The sequence below is a fragment of the Triticum dicoccoides genome, chromosome 1A, assembly GCF_002162155.2.
Source record: "Triticum dicoccoides isolate Atlit2015 ecotype Zavitan chromosome 1A, WEW_v2.0, whole genome shotgun sequence".
Taxonomy (NCBI): domain Eukaryota; kingdom Viridiplantae; phylum Streptophyta; class Magnoliopsida; order Poales; family Poaceae; genus Triticum; species Triticum dicoccoides.
Window position 1 is genome coordinate 119499954 of NC_041380.1, and position 15392 is coordinate 119515345.

The window sequence follows — 15392 nt, forward strand, 5'->3', positions numbered from 1 at the left end:
TATGGAAGAAATAAAAGCGACATACTGCATAATAAAGGTCCATATCACAAGTGGCAATATGAAGTGACGTTCTTTCGCATTAAGATTTTGTGCATCCAACCATAAAAGGGCATGACAACCTCTGCTTCCCTCTGTGAAGGGCCTATCTTTTACTTTTATCTCCTACCTTGCATAAGAGTCATGGTGATCTTCACCCTTCCTTTTTACATTTTATCCTTTGGCAAGCACAGTGTGTTGGAAAGATCCTGGTATATATGGCTAATTGGATGTGAGTTTTCATTAACTATTATTGTTGACATTACCCTTGAGGTAAAATGTGGGGAGGCAAAACTATAAGCCCCTATCTTTCTCTATGTCCGATTAAAACTCCATACCCATAAGTATTGCGTGAGTGTCAGCAATTGTGAAAGACTATATGATAGTTGAGTATGTTGTAGTGACCAGACCTCAAACAGTCTAATCTCTGTGTATAGGTGTCATCCCTGGATCGGTAATGCTGACACACACAGTACTTGAAGGATTTATAACAGAGTGGCAATCACATACTTATTACATCGAATATCTCAAAAGATAACTTATTACAATAAATATGGCTTAAGGCCATCTATTACGATAACAGCGGAAGGCTTGGAAGATAAAGTGAGTCCATCAACTCCAACGGCATCACTGAGTGAAAGACCACGACCTAAGGCTCCTTACTCGTCGTCTGAAAAGTATGGAACATGATACGTTGCAGCCCGAAAATGGGTCAGCACATAGAATATGCTAGCAAGGTAACACAAGAGAGTAATGAAACAATGTAAAGCTATCACTATATGCATATATGGCTGGTGGAGGCTGTATGGTTGATATGTTTTGCGAAAAGCCAAATTTTCCCTACTCCAAAGGAATAAATTTTATTTAACTATCATGGTAGTTGTTAAACATTGAGAAGGTTCACCCAACTCAATCCCAATTAAGCATCATCATTAAACCCAATCAAATTAATTTTTAAGAGTGATGAGATCCACATGATAATCCAAGAACTAGATACTCAAGATGTCCATAACCGGGGACATGGCTAACCATGATTAGTTTGTACAATCTGGAGAGGTTTGTACACTTTTCCCACAAGACTCGATCTCCTCCGTTGGATTTCTCGCACTACATGATGTTTAAGAAACGGATGACCGAGACACGGTCTTTCAGAAGCGTTAGCACCTTACGATGGGTAGACCGGTACACCTACAATCCCCTACATATGCTAGTCTACCACTCTAAGAGTTCACATGAATTAATCAACTATGCCAGAGCCCATAATGACATGTGACTGCATACGGAAGTTTCCAGCATGAATAATCTTATGATCCCTTTGAGCATGGATGGCGTTCCATAGGAAAATCACACGGTACCCCGGGATTTCCAAAAATACAGGCAATCACTGGAATACCCAGGTGCCTCAATCCACCCAGATGTGTATTAAAGTTGCCACCTTAAGTAACCATTAAATTAACAATCTCACATCTGTCATGAAAACACTCAAACCCAAGCCATGTCTACGAGCATAGCATAGCAATATAAGCAAAGTAGAAGTAACTCCCAGGGTTTGATAATAAACAGGGTAATAGGTACTGCCTCAACTACTTCCCAAACCCACAATTTAATTTAGATCCTAATCATGCAATGTTTAAGGATTGATCTAATGCAATGAAAACTGGGTAGTAGGAGGTATGATCAAAGTGTTACTTGCCTTGCTGATGATCCGCGAAACCTAGAGACTCGATGTAGCACGCTTCGCACTCTGGGTACTCTATCACAATCAAACAAGCATACAATAAGCAATCAAACAAAAGCACGGGTAAAACTCAAATAAGAGATCTAACCAGAAAGTTCAACTTAAGAACTCTGGTTGGCAAAAAGAATGAAATCAAACGAAGCAACAAAACTCAAACGGTGAGAGAAACAAGCTTCGTTTACTAATCTGGACCTAGGTCAATTTTTATAGTAGCAAAAACTTGTTTAAATTGGTTAAACAGAAAGAGGGTTTCGAGATGAAACTCTAGGCGCTTGAATCGCCTAATTCTGATAAATGAGCGAAAAGTTATACTAGAATGAAAATTGGATCAGGAATCACGATCGAAAATAATTGCGGAAAATCCGATAGAAAGAAAAACTGACGAACAGGCTAACGGACGAACGTTCGTTGTCTGCGGCTAAACGGTGAAAACCGTTCGTAAAACCGAACGTAAAAGCGGCCGTTCGCTAAATAACTAAACAGAAGAAACCGAACCGGATCTAGAAATAAAAGGATCTAGGGTTTACGAAATAATAACCGATCAGTTTAAAAAAAACCGACGGCTACCTCGAACTCCGGCGGGGTCCGGCGAATCGGCGTCGGCGGGCTTCGACGCGGGCGGTGCGGGGCGCGGGCGGCGGTGCGTGGCGGCGGCGGCGGGTGGCGGCAGGCGGCGACTAGGGTTAGGGTTTCGGCCGGGGCGGCCGTAACGGGCCTCGGGGCGGCTACTTATAAAGGCCTGGCCTGAGAAGTCCTGGCCGAGTACGGCCCTAAGTCGGTCGACCCTTTAAAAAATTGACGTGTAAAAAAAGAAAGAAAAGAAATACTAAACTGACTCCAAAAATCCCGAAATAAATTTTCCCTGTCCTCTAAAATAAAGCCAGACAAGGTGAACATTTATTTGGGCCTAAAATGCAATTTTGAAAATGCACTTTTTTCCTAATTCAAATAAAATAGCGACAAAACTCCGAATACAAATATTATTTGATTTTAATATTACATCTCTGATATTTCTTTATTTTGAGGAAGTCATTTTATCCTCTCTTTTATATTTAATAAAAGAAATAATTCAGAGAAAAATAATTAAAATCAAACGATCCTTTTTTCATAATTCGAGAAAATCTCAAATATGAAAATAACGAAATCCCCAACTCTCTCCGTAGGTCCTTGAGTTGCGTGGAATTTCTAGGATCAACCAAAATGCAATAAAACATGATATGCAAAGATGCTCTGATGTATAACATTCCAAATTGAAAATTTGGGATGTTACAAACCTACCCCCCTTAAGATGAATCTCGCCCTCAAGATTCGGGTTGGCTAGAAAATAGGTGAGGGTGATCCTTTCATAAGTCTTCTTCTCGTTCCCAAGTGGCTTTATCCTCGGTATGGCGACTCCACTGAACCTTGCAAAATTTGATAACCTTGCTGCGTGTAACTCGACTAGCAAACTCGAGTATCTTGACTGGTTTCTCCTGGTAGGTTAAATCGCTATCTAACTGTATTGCTTCTAGCGGCACTGTATCCCTCAGAGGAATTTCTGCCATCTCCGTGTGGCACTTCTTCAACTGAGAAACATGGAACACATTATGAACTCCGGACAAGCCTTCGAGTAGTTCCAACTTGTAAGCAACTTCTCCCATACGCTCCAAAACTCTATATGGTCCCACAAAACGTGGTGCTAACTTTCACTTAACTCCAAAATGCTTCACTTCACGGAGTGGTGATACTCGAAGATACGCTCTGTCTCCAACTTCGTAGATTGTCTCCTTGTGTTTTGAATCCGCATAACTCTTCTACCTAAATTGGGCTACCTTGAGTCTATCACGAATCAGCTTAACCTTCTCTTCAGAATCTTTAATCAAGTCAGGTCCAAACCAATGTCGGTCTCCAACTTCGTCCCATAACAATGGTGTTCTGCACCTCCTTCCGTACAGTGCTTCGAAAGGGGCCATCTTCAAACTGGCTTGATAACTGTTGTTATAAGAGAACTCTGCATAAGGAAAATTATCGTCCCAACTAGATCCATAGTCTAGCGCACAAGCTCTCAACATGTCCTCCAGAATTTGATTTACTCTTTCAGTCTGTCCATCTGTTTGCGGGTGAAAAGCTGTACTGAACTCTAGTCTTGTTCCCAAAGTTTCATGCAACTAATTCCAAAACTTTGAGGTAAACTGGGTTCCTCTATCTGACACAATTGTCCTCGTAACTCCACGCAAACATACGATCCTGGTCATATAGATCTTTGCCAACTTAGCACTGGTGTAAGTGGTCTTTACTACGATGAAATGAGCTACTTTCGTCAATCGATCAACTACAACCCATATCGAGTCATAACCTGAACGAGTCTTGGGAAATCCTGTGATAAAATCCATGCCTAGTTTATCTCACTTCCATTCGGGTATAGGCAATGGCTGTAGCAATCCTGCTGGCTTCTGATGTTCTGCCTTCACTCTCTGACATACATCACAAACTGCTACATACTCCGCAATATCCTTCTTCATACCGGTCCACCAGAACCTATCCTTCAAATCCAGATACATCTTGATATTTCCTGGGTGAATCGAAGATGGCGAATCATGGACCTCTTGCAGAATCAACTTCCCGATCTCCTGATCTTTTGGCACATATATGCGGTCCTCAAACCATAAAGTATCGTGCTCATCCTCACGAAATCCTTTGGCTTTTTCTTTGCTCATCCTTTCCTTTATCTCGGCAATCTCCTTGTCTGTCTTTTGCGCTTCTCTGATCTTATCCATCAAAGTGGACTGAATCTCCAAAGCTGGTACATAACCTCTCGGAACTATCTCCAAACATAGCTCACGAAGGTCTTCTACTAACTCCCTGGGTAATCCTCCAGTCATGAGGGTATTGACATGACTCTTGCGGCTCAACGCATCGGCTACTACGTTAGCCTTTCCGGGATGATAGTGCAATTTCATCTCATAATCCTTAATGAGTTCCAACCATCTCCTCTACCTGAGATTCAACTCCTTCTGCGTGAAGATATACTTCAAACTCTTGTGATCCGTGTATACCTCACAATGGTTTCCGATGAGAAAATGTCTCCATGTCTTCAACGCATGCACTACGGCTGCTAACTCCAAATCATGCGTAGCATAGTTTAACTCATGGGGTTTAAGCTGTCGTGAGGCATATGAAAGAACTCTTCCTTCCTGCATAAGCACGGCTCCAAGTTCTCAACGAGAAGCATCGCAATACACTTCATAATCCTTGCATTGATCTGGTAGAATCAACACCGGTGATGTAACCAAGCGTCTCTTCAACTCCTGGAAACTGGCCTCACATTCCTCAATCCAATTGAACTTGGTGTCCTTCTTTAACAACTCGGTCATTGGCTTAGCAATCTTAGAGAAATTTTCAATGAAGCTCCGGTAGTATCCTGCGAGTCCAAGAAAACTCCGGATCTCTCCAACTGTCGTGGGTGCTTCCCAGTTTGTCACGGTGACAACTTTATTGGGGTCTACTGCTATTCCTTCTCCGAATATAACATGTGCAAGAAATCCAACTTCCTTCAACCAAAACTCACACTTGCTGAACTTGGCGTATAATTAATGTTCCCTGAGCTTGCCAAGTACCAAACGCAAGTGTTCTTTATGTTCTTCTTCATTCTTCGGGTAAACCAAAATATCATCGATGAACACAACGATGAACTTATCCAAAAACTCCATAAACACCTTGTTCATCATGTTCATAAAATAGGCAGGTGCGTTAGTCAGGCCAAATGACATAGCGGTATACTCATATAGCCCATACCTTGTGGTAAAAGCTGTCTTAGGTATGTCCTGCTCTCGAATCTTCAATTGGTGATAACCTGATCGCAGATCGATCTTGAAAAACACCTTAGCTCCTTGCAGCTGATCAAACAAATCATTGATCATCAGCAGTGGGTACTTGTTCTTGATCGTTACTTAATTTAATCCACGATAATCAACAACCATCCTTAATGATCCAACCTTCTTCTCCACCAGAAGTACTGGTGATCCCCAAGGTGACGAGCTTGGGTGAAATATATCCCTTATCCAGTAACTCCTTAATCTGCTTCTTAATTTCTTCTAAATCCTGTGCGGGCATCCTGTACGGTCTCTTAGATATTGGCCCTGTGCCTGGCAAAAGTTCTATCAAAAACTCTATGTCTCTATCCGGTGGCATGCCTGGCAACTCTTCTGGAAATACATCCGGAAATTCCTTCACCACTGGTACTTCCTCCTGTACTACTCCTGATAAGCAATTTACTTGAGTCCTATTCGGCACATGCCGGGATACATACTTGATCCTTCTTCCTTCTGGGGTGGTGAGTAAAATCGTCTTACTGGCGCAATCGATGTTTCCTCCATACATCGATAGCCAATCCATACCCAGAATCACATCCAAACCTTGCGATTCCAAAATTATCAGATCGGAGGGGAAAACATGCCTACCTATGGCCAATGGCATCTGAAAACATCCATGGCTTGCCCTATACTCTGCTCCGGGTGAGGTTACTAACATGGGTGTCTTAAGTACTCTAGTGGGCAGGTTATACTTATCCACAAATCCCCTTGATATGTATGAATGTGATGCACCAGTATCAAAAAGAACGACTGCAGTAAAGGACTCAACCAAAAACTTACCAATTACTGCATCTGGCTGGGCTTCGATCTCCTCCACGTTAACGTGATTTACTTGTCCCCTGTTGAAAGGGTCGGGCTTCTTCCCGGAGCTTCCATTGCCATTTCCATTCTTAGCTTCATGACATTCATTGGCATAATGTCCGATCTTCTGACACTTGTAGCAAGTAACGTGGCTTCGATCCTTCTTGGTGGGTGTTGCCGGGTTGGAACGGTTTTGTCCGCTACTTCCTCCATTACCATTGCCATTCGTGGGGCCATTATGGTTGTGCGAACTTCCTCCATTATGGGTGTGGCCTCCATAGTTATGAACAAGTCCTCCCGAGTTCGGGGTGAAACATGATCTCTGCTGGGCTCCAGAATTACACTTCCCCTGTCCATACTTCCTCTTGTGGCTATCAATCTGTTGCTGCTTCCCTTCAAGCATGAGAGCTCTATCCACCAACTCCTGATAGTTATTAAAATTGGTTACCATCAACTGCATGCTTAGCTCATCATTCAGTCCCTCTAGAAATTTCTCCTTCTTAGCTGCATCCGTAGCAACGTCGTCTGGAGCATAACGTCACTACACCACAACACTTAATTGGGGGCAATTAACTGCCGGGAGAAGTATGTGAATAAGGGCAAAAGATCTGCCGGAAAGCTTGTTACTGCCGGTAGAAGTACTTTAGGGAAGAAAAACTGCCGGTAGAACTTGGCAAACAAGGGCGCATAAACTGCCGGTAATCACGTCCACATTAAAGGACGCACTATCTGCCGGGACAACCAAGCCATGACCCATTAGCTGCCGGGGACTGTAGTATTTCAGCGGGAGACCGAAATAATATGGGACAATTCCATTCTTGCCCCTAGTTGGTTCCCACCCCCGGGTTTTGCCCTTACTTTTCGGGCATGCTCAGTTTTGCCCTTAGTTTTTCCCCTCCGTCAGCTCGAATGCCCTTCTGTCACAGCTCCGCTTGGTCAGCACCGTTTGACCGTGACGGCTCGATGTTTTGGACACATTTGCCCCTGGGTTTGATACCCCCACCTGTTTAGTCGTCTTCTAGCTCCCGCTTCACAAGAAAACAGAGAAGCGGCTGGGAAGAGAGGTGTGACATCGTGGTGTGGGGAGAGGTGGGAAGGACCATGTCGACGTCGGCCATCTCGTCGGAGAACTCGCCGCCGGCAGCCGAACAGGTTTGATAGCTCATCTGGTCCCCTGCTTTTCTAGGGTTTGCTAGATTTGGGGGTTAATTTCTGGATCTTGGCCTGATTTAGGTGGATGGGGTAGGCATTGTTCAGCACAGCTCCGAGTTCTACTTGGCAGACTCGACATACTGTGGCTTGGAGCCGCGCTCGAAGCATCGTTGCCCGAGGCACCAGCTAATCCCGGCTTGTCGTGTCGCCTGGGGAGGCGCAAGCACTGGACGTCGTTTTTTGGGTTGCCCTCTGGATGTATGATTTCATTTGCACTGCATTTTTGTTTCCATTTTCTTATTTAACTTTCAAGGAGAATTTTAATCAAATTTATTGATTCAGTTGCCAGATGAATGTGAATGGGCAGTTTGGGTTGACCCACCACCTCCAGAACGTGTTGGTCTTGCCTTTGAAGAACTGCACGAAGTGATCGAACATAGCTGGATCAGAAGTCACCACCTGGAGAAGAGATCAATTGATCTTGCGAAGAAGAATCGTGCATTGAACAAGGAGTTGAAGAAAATGAAAGAAATTATGTGCATAGGGACAATGTTGTTTGCTAGCATTTTCATTTGTTTTCTAGCAATCTCAATGGCTGTCTGTGCACAGAATGCACATTAGTTTATGATCTATGTAGCTCAAATGCACTTGTTATGTTATGAAGCTGTAATGAACATATGAAGTTGTATGAACCTAGCAGTTGTTATGTTATGTTATGAAGCTTTATGGACGCAACAATTTGCCAAATGCATGTATTGTGAAAAGAAAGATCAAACAGAACATAATTCACAACCAATCTTGCTGCAACTAGACATAGTTCACAAGTAGCATTTGATATTCTTCAACAACCAAAAGAACATAGTTCACAACCAATCTTGTTGCAACCAAAAGAACACATTACAACAAATCTAACAGTTTCAAACTTGCACAACACATTAGTACTCATTTTCCATATTTTGCCTTCTTGCTCCTTGTGTTGCTAGCTGGGATTGTCATCTCCCTAGCCCTGCTCCTAGTCAGTTTCACAGGGACTTGGGGAACAACTGGAGGGAGAACTTGCTCTTCACATGCAGCAACTCTTGCATCTACATTGCTGCCTCTTCTTGCTGATAGCCATTGGAGATGCTCCTCTCTCTGCTGCCTTCTTATAGTTCTTCCTTGGTGTGCTAACAAATAGGGAAGAAATAGTTGGTTAGTAACAGTACAAGAGATATTTGCAGGTAAAAGCACATAAATAAGGCACATAAATAAATCAAAGAGGAATATTACCTTTGAACTGTGGAAGCTTGTGTTGCTGTCTCATTTGTTTCACTGTGGGGCTCTACTGGAGCATCCTGTGCACCTGCAGGCTGCACTGGAGCATCATCTGCACCTGCAGGCTGCACTGGAGCTTCATCTTCACCTGCAGGCTGCACTGGAGCTTCATCTTCACTGTATGCCTCCTCTTCTTCTTGTTGTTTATCATGTAGGTCTGCATTTTGGTTAGGAGGGTCTTCTTCAGCATTGTCAGCTCCCCAGTGTGCATCTTCTTCACCAAATGCTGGATCAATGGCTTTTTTGCAGGTTTTCAGTAAGTGACCCAAGCCACCACACCTCTTGCATTTTCTCTTCCTAGGACCAAGTCCTTTTCCTTCACTTGCTGGCTTAATTCTTGTCTTCCTTGGCCTGCCAGGTGCAGCTTTGTTCTGTACAGGTGGACTTAGTTTGAAACCAGGGTCTACAATATCCCACTGCTGTTTTCCTTCAAGTGCAGGCAGGTTCTCAGCATATGTTTTTTTAAACATTTCAACTGAGAAGTACTTGTGCACATACTGGTCTATTTCTTTAGCTTCCCCTCTTAATGATGTTATGAAGAATATACCATGTATGCATGGCTGGCCTGCAACTTGCCACTTTCTGCAACTGCATGTTCTTTTCTCTACATCCACAGGGTATCTCCACTCCCTCTTCTCCTTGTCTATGGCAGTCACCTCTGCTTCAGTTGGACTTCTCCTAACTAAAGTCATGTCCAAGCCTTTGGATTTTGCCATCAAAATCTTCATAACTCTAGGAATTATGATATGCCCATTGAATTTTTGTAGTTCTATGCTATTCCTAAGGCCAAATTTTTGCATTAAGTACTGCCTGATCTTATCCAACAAGTCCACAATGTGGAGACCCTTGAACTTTTTAATTTTGGAATTGAATGATTCTGCAAGGTTGTTATTGACATAGTCAACCTTGCATACCCCAAGGATATTTCCTATAGATTGTAGACCTAAAATCATTGAAAGAACTTGTGCAGTCCACCACTAGAGGGAAACTGAAGCTTGCATCATGTCCCTTAGTACCACCCTTTGCTAAAAGAGTGGTCTCCATTCTAATTGTCAGAAAGAACGCACGCGATGGATCCATCCTACGATTGTGAACACAACCGAAGTCATGGAATGCACCTTTCTAATCATGGAAACAGATGAGTAAGTACTGGATCTGGAAACTTACCCTACTGGGATCTCCTGCCTTGAATCTGTCGTGCAGTCACTCCTCATGGCATCGTCACCGCCACCACCACCGCTGTGCGAAGAGCGTGTCTCCACCATCACCGCCGCGTGATGTAGATCCGGCGATGTGGACTTCACGACATCGAGGCCATGGTTTCTGTGGGAGCCCGCGTCGCCGCCGAGTGCTAGGGTTTGGGTCGCCTTTGTCGTCGCCGATCTAGGGTTCGGGGCTGGGATAAGACAGAGGGAGGGGAAATGGCAACTACACTGTCTAATCTATGTGGACCCACTTGTAAGGAAGGCCCAGGGGCAACCAGTGTCCAAAACGTCTAGCCGTCACGGTCAAACGGCGCTGACCAAGCGGAGCTGTGACAGAAGGGCATTCGAGCTGACGGAGGGGAAAAACTAAGGGCAAAACTGAGCATGCCCGAAAAGTAAGGGCAAAACCCGGGGGTGTGAACCAACTAGGGGCAAAGATGCAATTATCCCAAATAATATTGGGCCAAGGCGCGCGCTAGCGAGGGTAGGCCCGCGAGAGGCAAAAATTTTGGCATCGAAGGAAGTATAGACTCGGCCCCAATCTCCCAGAATCTTCTTCCAAATTGCCCCCAAATCGAGTCTATTGTGCCCTCGCCGCCGCCCCCAACCGCGATGTGCCCTCGCCGCCGCCCTGCAACCACCGCCACTCCGACCATTGCCGGCGTCGCCCCCAGCACCCTACCGTAGCGCCGCCGAGCACCAACTAACACGGATCTAATTCCCCGCCGGCCGGCCCCGTCGCCGAGCCCTTCGCCCCTGTCAAGTATCCTCAGATCTCGTCCGCCGTTCGCTTCATTCCCAGCGCCGCCCAAATGTGGTCTATCCATCCACGCATTCTCCTCTCGCAGCACCATCTACTTGGCATCTCTCCCGAACTGCCGAGATGAGGCATGCGCCGGGCTAGGGTTTGGCGCCGCCGGCCCTCCTGGTCGTCCTACTCCGGTGCTTGCTCCTCCGCCGCTGGTCCACCTCGACGTCGTGCTCGCCCATCATCCTTTGTCCGTGCTCCCCCAGTTCGTGCTTCTACGGCCTCCCCCTCTTGTACTTCGAGCCTAAGGTATTGCCCCTGGTGCTTCCCGTTCTCTTGATTCTTTTCAGTTTTTCTATTAACGTAGCAATAATCAATAGTTGACACACTTGTGAGAAACTTATGCTTACATTTACTTATGCGTGTGCCTTGCAGAATCACAGGTCAATAGATGTTGGTGTTCAAATTACAGGTAATACCATTTAAAATTTTCAATGATTAATGACACCACATGAGCTCATATGCCAAATGTTCTTCCTCTGGTTTGAAGAAAATAGCAGAGCACTCGAATGGAAGAATATATCTGGAACCGTCAGCCTTACAAAGTGCTATTTTCAGCTGCATGTTTTACTAATAGTTGCTGTGCCTGGTATCTTGTCTGACCTGGAATATATGGTCATTTTAGTAATAGCAACGTCAAAGTAGAAATTAGGTTGGGCAGGGAATTCTTCTGTTTGTTTATAGTTTCTAGCCAGTAATATAGTTCTTGTGTTGTTTTGGCCGTGTTTGGGTTCCTTTTGCTTTCTCTTCTGTTGGTTATCCTTTTGCATTTGCTTTGCCTCTAATGCTTGCTTTGTCTGTTGCAGGAGACAGGAGACACTCGCAGTTTGGCTGTGTCCATGCTGCTGCTTTTGCCTAAGATGGATTCAATTAATTGAGGTATGCTCCAGATATAGATATGAATTTGTTTTTCCTTTTGGGCAGAAAGCTAGCTAGAAGTAAACTAAGATATTTGTAAGTGCTTCCTTGCACCTGCAGTTGTTTTCTTATTCAACTTTGCTATACATAAATACAGGTTTGTTCTTTTGGGGTACAGAGCTAGCTAGAAATAAGCAAGGGCTTCCTTCATGTGGATGTTTGGTTCTTATTCCAGTTTTGCCTTACATATATGAATTGCATATGTGAATTTTCTTTTGAGAAAAACAAGGGCAACGTCTAGGTGTCAAGTAATGTTATACATATGAGATTAGAGTATCTTCCTCAGCTTCGAGCGATACCATCTTAGGTACATGTAAAAGTATATACTTTGCTGCACATATCGGATGTTCTCACATACATGGACTGCACCTTATTTCTGTCTGTGAGAACCTCACTGCCGAGAAAAAAGTCTGTAGTTTTCCGTGCGAGCTAAGCAGCATATGAAAAGGAAAGATCTGTATATGTATGCAGTTCTGTTCATTTTTAACATCCCGCCATACAGATAATTGTAGTTTGTAGATTGTATGCTATACTGACTTGCCTTTGGTCTGACCTGAAAGAAAGGTTTCATTGCTGTTTCATGTAGTCGTTTATGACCCCTTGAATGCACACAATTTTCTTTTCTCATCTAATAGCTATGAAAGAAGATGCATGAGAACTATGGCTTATGTAATCTTCAGAGATTCATCAAGTTGCAATTATGTTTTTAAAATTACTTAGATTACAGATTGTACTGAGGTTCTATACATACTTTCTAAGTATTTTGAGAATACTACAGTTTTTCATGATACTATAATTTTATTTAGTTAGGTGTTTGGTTATCACTAAAATCTCAGATATTAATATCAGAGTATTTACAAAACAAGAGTAGTAAAGGATGCACACTAATAGTCAGTTTAGTTTCTGTTTGTTCACAGATTGTACTGAGGTTCTTTATTTTTACTTACACTACAAAAGTGTTAAACTGCATTTACTATGTCCTTCAAATTTCATTAATCCTGCTGCAAGTTGTTTCTAAACATATGTCAAAGATTCCAGTTATGTTTGTCCCAATGTGGTTTAAAACTCCTTACTATTTTAGTGAACTGCATGCTCTTGGTTTTCCCCCATTGACCTTTGTTGCTCTGAATTTGGCGCCTGGGTAGTGTAGCAGTACTTGTTACATGCAGGTAGTGTTAGAAATCAGCACTAATTCAGATTTCCTTCCATCATTGCTGCTTAGCAGTCACATTTCTTCGCTGAAGGATAGAATCATGGAGTGACAGAAGCTTTGGGAAAAAGGGCTGGAGCTCTAGGGCTTATGGTGGTTCTACCTAGAAATTGTTACAAACAATCTTGTCCCTAAAATTTAAACATCTAACTAAATCTAGGGACTTCTCACAAGCCTCTCACTGTTAATATATATTTATTGACATTGTTGTTAACCTATATCCTGGTTCGAGTAGTACACTGAATATTGTTAGTATATATTATTACTCAATGGTTTTGAATTAAAGCTATACATTTCTTCTTTTACACTCTAGACCAACTAATACTAAACCTGATAAAAGAGAATGCTACAACAAACACCTAAAAATTGTCATAGCTACAGAACCATGTAATATGTACTTACTGATATATTCTACCAAGGAATATAATTCAAGCTACTTGTCATTGTTTTATTTTTTCAGATGGAGGTGGATTATAATACTTTGGTGATAATAACACCAGCCTTACAGCCATATCATTTACGAATAACTCCATAAGGTAATGTAATAAGTTCCTTCTTGGAAGATGTTCTTTTGAGATCAAATGTCTGGCAGGCATTATCTGTCTCTGCATGTTGCAGATTCCAATGTATATCTTGAGAAAGAAGTTTGCTTGAGGAACAGAGTATTTTCCCATAAGATGTTTATGAATTACTTATGGCAATGAATCAGAGTTTGGAACCACATGCTTATTCATTGTTAGTATTGGCCTGAAACTTAATATATAACTACCACTCTGCTTCTGCACTTTTGAAAGCTTAGAATTGTTAATATGATTCAGTTTCTTAAATTAAAGCTAATTGTGGACATCTTTAGTGTCTTTGCCTTATTAGAAGTGTCATTTGATGATAACGTGCTAGAATTCAAGTTTTTCTGCTGGTAACACCCTCGTCATCTTGAGAAGTTCTATATTATTATTTCCTTAAGATATTTGCAAGCCTATCAAAATTCCTTCTCAAAATTCCTGTCATCTTGTAGTGACAATCCTCAAGCTGATAAGGATTCAATTTAGTTTTCCTTTTTTTTCGCTGGCTAGTACAGTAACTTTGTGCATGTAACCTGCTTATACCACTTTCTCTGTACAAGATAGGTACACCTAGTGGTTACTGTTAATATTTGTACAGACTTTTCACACTATATTTGGACGAGAAGTAAGATAAGCTTGCTACTGTCAAGATGATAGAAAATGGACATGGTCTCTACTAAAGAAGAGATTACTCTAGAGATGTTACTGGTTTCTCTAGGTTTCAAAACATATGCGCTGTTGTATGTGGCCATGCGGCTGTTGTATGTGATTGTTGCAACACCTTCCTATTAATATTTGTACAGACTTTGCACACTACATTTTGATGAGAAGTAAGATTAGCTTGCTACTTGTTAAGATGATAAGAAATGGACATTCTCTCTACTATAGTAGAAATTACTCTAGATATGTTACTATTGCTCTATATTGCAGAACATAGAACATATGCGGCTGTTGTATGCAGTGGCGAATCTACGGAGTAAATGTAGGGTAGGCTCAACTGTAATTATGCCATTGAGATGGGCTGGGAAACAGCAGTTTTGCTGCGCTGGGGTCTAATCTTTGGTACTAAAAAAGAAATTACTCTTGTTGGAGGGCAGGCTTAAGCCTGTTAAAGCATGCCTAGTAGATTCGCCCCTGGTTGTATGTGATTATTGTAACATCTTCCTTAAGTTCTGAATGCAATAACATTTTCTGATCTATTGCAGATTTCCCAAAGTTCTGAATTCAATAACATCTTCTGATCTATTGCAGATTTCCCAAAGTTCTGAATGCAATAACATCTTCTGATCTAATGCAGATTTCCCAAAGGACCTTCAAGTTGCTGAAGATTTGGAAGACCTACAATTAAGTTGGTGGAGTGATAATGTCATTTGTCTTGTTTGTTGAACCTAGAGACTTGATATGCTCATTTTGTTGGTTATTAAGCTCATTTTGGTTGTGTGGCACACATCTAGAAACATATGTACATCTCCTTTTGTGGCACTATTTTATTTTGGTTGTGTGGCAAACATATATGTACTCCTTTTGTGGCACAACCTCCTTATATATGGACGAATGAAGTTTTAAGGTTTTCAATGAAGCTTATATGTTACTTTGATTGAGTGGAAGGTATAAATTGTGTGATGTTAACTGATTACTTAGACATATATAATGGATCGATATTACATAATATGGATGCCTAGAACATTTTGCTAGTGAAATCAACTTGCCGGCATAATATCTGCCGGCTAAACATGCTAATGCAGGTAGTCGAACTGCCGGTAATGGTATCTGCCGGGAGAATATAAACTGCCGGC

General features: G+C 42.4%; 1 long non-coding RNA gene across 2 annotated transcripts; it reads left to right on the forward strand.

Annotated features, from left to right (window-relative positions):
- The first annotated feature begins 10595 nt into the window (after window positions 1–10595).
- LOC119365993 lies at window positions 10596–15187 on the forward strand. 2 transcript variants are annotated; one of them, XR_005175851.1, is made up of 5 exons: window positions 10596–11154; window positions 11281–11317; window positions 11712–11784; window positions 13494–13569; window positions 14802–14813. It is a non-coding gene; the product is annotated as an uncharacterized LOC119365993 (long non-coding RNA). The 2 variants fall into 2 exon arrangements; XR_005175848.1 differs by lacking the exon at window positions 14802–14813 and adding an exon at window positions 14894–15187 and having other exon boundaries at window positions 10598–11154.
- The last annotated feature ends 205 nt before the right edge of the window (window positions 15188–15392 follow it).